This window comes from Xenopus tropicalis, chromosome 2 (assembly GCF_000004195.4).
Source record: "Xenopus tropicalis strain Nigerian chromosome 2, UCB_Xtro_10.0, whole genome shotgun sequence".
NCBI lineage: Eukaryota > Metazoa > Chordata > Amphibia > Anura > Pipidae > Xenopus > Xenopus tropicalis.
Window position 1 is genome coordinate 27,653,142 of NC_030678.2, and position 6,442 is coordinate 27,659,583.

Here is a 6,442-nt window from a genome sequence, read left to right on the forward strand (position 1 = left end):
CACTCGTCTGGTGAAGTTGACAAACAAGCAAATCTTTCACCAATATGCCCACCTTGATGAGAGGAATAATGGGCTAATTCCATCATTTGGCCCCTGGGCAACATAATTGCCACTAAGGAGGCACCGGATGAGAACCACAGACACAGTCTTTGATCAACTGGAAAATCAAACCTGCACTGTCAGTATCTGCCCAATTTCCGAATGGATATCAATAAGGTAGGCACCATACACGGAGCAATAAGCTGCCATCTCAGGCCTGAAGGGCCTAATTGGCAGCCTTTAATGGCTGTGTATGTCACTTTAGTGATTCGATGGGATGTTAGAGCTTAGGGCTGTGTCTTCAACACCCCATAGGACAGAAAGGGGGTTTGACTTCTCATTAACATGTTGATCTGCTCTGATGAATCTGGTTAACCCTTTTCAGACTGTTAGAAAAGTCTTAATAATTGTCAAAACACTCTAGTGATGTGGTAATGGCAGATTCTGTTAATGCCTATAAGAGGTGCCTGGATGAGTTCTTGAACAATCAGAATATCCAAGGCTATTGTGATAGTAATATCTACAGTTAGTACTAGTGGTTGTATATATAGTTTATGTATGTGAGTGTATAGATTGGTAGGTGTGGGTTGTGTGTGCTGGATTTACTTGGATGGGTTGAACTTGATGGACTCTGGTCTTTTTTCAACCCTATGTAACTCAAACTTTCCATGGGCATTCTCCACGTCTAGGAAAGCATTGCAGCTGAGTGTTCGTACAAACCCCTGGGTCTATTACTGAGGCCATGACAGTTCCATGTTGTAATAGCTTATTATAAATATATATTAACATATTTCTATGAAATGCAATGGTTTCTCTCTATCTACATGTATCTATGTCACAAAATGTTAATGTCCTGATCCCGACCTCCTGAAAGCTTGCCTGAATAGCGGCCTGGAGTATGAAGACCTGGGACTGCCCAAGGAATTCACTTTATGGGTGCATCCATGGGAAGTGTGCTGCAGGTGAGGGGCTTTACATTGGCATTCTTTATTAATATAATGACCACGTCTTAACAGGCAGTTGTGGCCGTGCAAATTCCCCACAGCCAGTTGCGTGTAAAACCTTATTCATTAAAGGTGATTACGCCAGAGGGCACTATGTGCGTTTCTTTATTGTTGTACATGGTACGCTTCCCTGAAGCTACCTCCACCCTTGAACTAGGCAGTAGCTCTAGGGTCCCCACAGCAGCCTGTGTCAATTGCCCCAGTGTATTTGTGCCAAAAGAATAAAGCATGTTTTATTATAAAATAATAAAATATAATTATACCAGTTGGACTGAATATTCATTTGCATTTGTATGAGGTGCAACAATACTGGAATTCTTGGGGGAATGGGGGAAAAAAACATGGCGACTGCGTGCAAATGTACACATTGCTCACTGCACTTGTGGATGTAAATGAGCCCTTGTATCAGTTTATTATTACCCTTCATACAGCAGCAACACAGCGTCATGTTATGCCAGATCACTTTAGGGAGGTTTGTCACGCGCAATAGTGCAGATTTATCCCCGGGAAACAAATCTCACTGGGTGCCTTTGCACTTGGACATAGTGAGGCTCAAAGCTACTGCTGAAGGGAGATAATAAAGGGTAACTTGATTATTTTAGTAGCATTGCAAAATGTTTTATATTATTTAAGTGAGCTAAACTTTATATGAATGTATTGTTTTCGTTTTGGTACTAAAATTATAGCGACCATTTAAAGAAGTTTAAAGGTAAAGTGAACTCTTAGTTATGAAGAGGGTTATGCTACTTGCCTTTAAGGAAATTTAAAGAGAAAGTAAACTAGTTACCCCCAGAACGACAGCAGCCACTGGGCTGGGCTACCTTTACTCCCCGCCGGCCCCCAATGCCTGGTGTAAATAATGTGTTCTATATACTGTATGTTCTCAGTAATGTACAAATGATACAAATGCAGTGGACCAAATTCTGAGCTGAATGTTTTTGCACTTTGGGTAGCTTATATACGGCCATAGCCAGACACTTAGTAGGGTTAGAGAAAGTGCCTCAATATAATTAATATTGGAATTGTATTAATATAATATATATATTGTGACTTGCACATAATCATGTGACCTGTATTGTAATGAAATGCTGTTCTTTGATATTACTGTAGTAGAGTATTTATTTACAATTCATATTTTATGCTTTATATAGACTAATGACAGTTTATTCTAATAAATTATTTTGTAACTCAGTATTGGAACCAGAGTCTGTGCAGTTCTCTCCTCTCTCCCTTAGGAATGTGTGATCTCAGCTATAACAGCTAGACTGTAGGAAGGAAGCTACCTAAAATGGCCACTGCTATCTTAAACAAACAAAGAAATCTTCTAAAGCTAATTACTCAGGTATGGTAATAGTTTCTGCTGAATAAATATAGTGTTCAAGGTGGCACTTATGGGGCAAATCTATTGGCAGTAAAATGCCAAAATGCCTTTCCTTCTCCTTTAATGTACTGCTAATTGTGTTACATGCAAAAGCAGAAACGAGACTGAGTTTGGCGTAAGCATATTAAAAATACATAGTTACATAGGGTTGGAAAAAGAGTCCATCAAGTTCAACCCTTCCAAGTAAACCCAGCACACATAAACCCATACTGACCCATCTATCCACTCACATACAGACCCATACTGACCTATCTATCCACTCACATACAGACCCACACTGACCTATCTATACACTCACATACAGACCCACACTGACCTATCTATACACTCACATACAGACCCACACTGACCTATCTATCCACTCACATACAGACCCATACAGACCCACACTGACCTATCTATACACTCACATACAGACCCACACTGACCTATCTATACACTCACATACAGACCCACACTGACCTATCTATACACTCACATACAGACCCACACTGACCTATCTATCCACTCACATACAGACCCATACAGACCCACACTGACCTATCTATACACTCACATACAGACCCACACTGACCTATCTATCCACTCACATACAGACCCATACAGACCCACACTGACCTATCTATACACTCACATACAGACCCACACTGACCTATCTATACACTCACATACAGACCCATACTGACCTATCTATACACTCACATACAGACCCACACTGACCTATCTATACACTCACATACAGACCCACACTGACCTATCTATCCACTCACATACAGACCCATACAGACCCACACTGACCTATCTATACACTCACATACAGACCCACACTGACCTATCTATACACTCACATACAGACCCACACTGACCTATCTATACACTCACATACAGACCCACACTGACCTATCTATCCACTCACATACAGACCCATACTGACCTATCTATACACTCACATACAGACCCATACTGACCTATCTATCCACTCACATACAGACCCATACTGACCTATCTATCCACTCACATACAGACCCATACTGACCTATCTATACACTCACATACAGACCCACACTGACCTATCTATCCACTCACATACAGACCCATACAGACCCACACTGACCTATCTATACACTCACATACAGACCCACACTGACCTATCTATACACTCACATACAGACCCACACTGACCTATCTATACACTCACATACAGACCCACACTGACCTATCTATACACTCACATACAGACCCACACTGACCTATCTATACACTCACATACAGACCCACACTGACCTATCTATACACTCACATACAGACCCACACTGACCTATCTATCCACTCACATACAGACCCATACTGACCTATCTATACACTCACATACAGACCCATACTGACCTATCTATACACTCACATACAGACCCACACTGACCTATCTATCCACTCACATACAGACCCACACTGACCTATCTATCCACTCACATACAGACCCATACTGACCTATCTATCCACTCACATACAGACCCATACAGACCCACACTGACCTATCTATACACTCACATACAGACCCACACTGACCTATCTATACACTCACATACAGACCCACACTGACCTATCTATACACTCACATACAGACCCACACTGACCTATCTATCCACTCACATACAGACCCACACTGACCTATCTATCCACTCACATACAGACCCACACTGACCTATCTATACACTCACATACAGACCCACACTGACCTATCTATACACTCACATACAGACCCATACTGACCTATCTATACACTCACATACAGACCCATACTGACCTATCTATACACTCACATACAGACCCATACTGACCTATCTATACACTCACATACAGACCCACACTGACCTATCTATCCACTCACATACAGACCCACACTGACCTATCTATCCACTCACATACAGACCCATACTGACCTATCTATCCACTCACATACAGACCCATACAGACCCACACTGACCTATCTATACACTCACATACAGACCCACACTGACCTATCTATACACTCACATACAGACCCACACTGACCTATCTATACACTCACATACAGACCCACACTGACCTATCTATCCACTCACATACAGACCCACACTGACCTATCTATCCACTCACATACAGACCCATACAGACCCACACTGACCTATCTATACACTCACATACAGACCCACACTGACCTATCTATACACTCACATACAGACCCATACTGACCTATCTATACACTCACATACAGACCCACACTGACCTATCTATCCACTCACATACAGACCCACACTGACCTATCTATCCACTCACATACAGACCCATACTGACCTATCTATCCACTCACATACAGACCCATACAGACCCACACTGACCTATCTATACACTCACATACAGACCCACACTGACCTATCTATACACTCACATACAGACCCACACTGACCTATCTATACACTCACATACAGACCCACACTGACCTATCTATCCACTCACATACAGACCCACACTGACCTATCTATCCACTCACATACAGACCCATACAGACCCACACTGACCTATCTATACACTCACATACAGACCCACACTGACCTATCTATACACTCACATACAGACCCACACTGACCTATCTATACACTCACATACAGACCCACACTGACCTATCTATCCACTCACATACAGACCCACACTGACCTATCTATCCACTCACATACAGACCCATACAGACCCACACTGACCTATCTATACACTCACATACAGACCCACACTGACCTATCTATACACTCACATACAGACCCACACTGACCTATCTATACACTCACATACAGACCCACACTGACCTATCTATACACTCACATACAGACCCACACTGACCTATCTATACACTCACATACAGACCCACACTGACCTATCTATACACTCACATACAGACCCACACTGACCTATCTATACACTCACATACAGACCCATACAGACCCACACTGACCTATCTATACACTCACATACAGACCCACACTGACCTATCTATCCACTCACATACAGACCCATACAGACCCACACTGACCTATCTATACACTCACATACAGACCCACACTGACCTATCTATCCACTCACATACAGACCCATACAGACCCACACTGACCTATCTATCCACTCACATACAGACCCACACTGACCCACACTGACCTATCTATACACTCACATACAGACCCACACTGACCTATCTATACACTCACATACAGACCCACACTGACCTATCTATACACTCACATACAGACCCACACTGACCTATCTATACACTCACATACAGACCCACACTGACCTATCTATACACTCACATACAGACCCACACTGACCTATCTATCCACTCACATACAGACCCACACTGACCTATCTATACACTCACATACAGACCCACACTGACCTATCTATACACTCACATACAGACCCACACTGACCTATCTATACACTCACATACAGACCCACACTGACCTATCTATACACTCACATACAGACCCACACTGACCTATCTATACACTCACATACAGACCCACACTGACCTATCTATACACTCACATACAGACCCACACTGACCTATCTATACACCCACATACAGACCCACACTGACCTATCTATACACTCACATACAGACCCACACTGACCTATCTATACACTCACATACAGACCCACACTGACCTATCTATACACTCACATACAGACCCACACTGACCTATCTATACACTCACATACAGACCCACACTGACCTATCTATACACTCACATACAGACCCACACTGACCTATCTATACACTCACATACAGACCCACACTGACCTATCTATACACTCACATACAGACCCACACTGACCTATCTATCCACTCACATACAGACCCATACTGACCTATCTATACACTCACATACAGACCCATACTGACCTATCTATACACTCACATACAGACCCACACTGACCTATCTATCCACTCACATACAGACCCATACTGACCTATCTATACACTCCC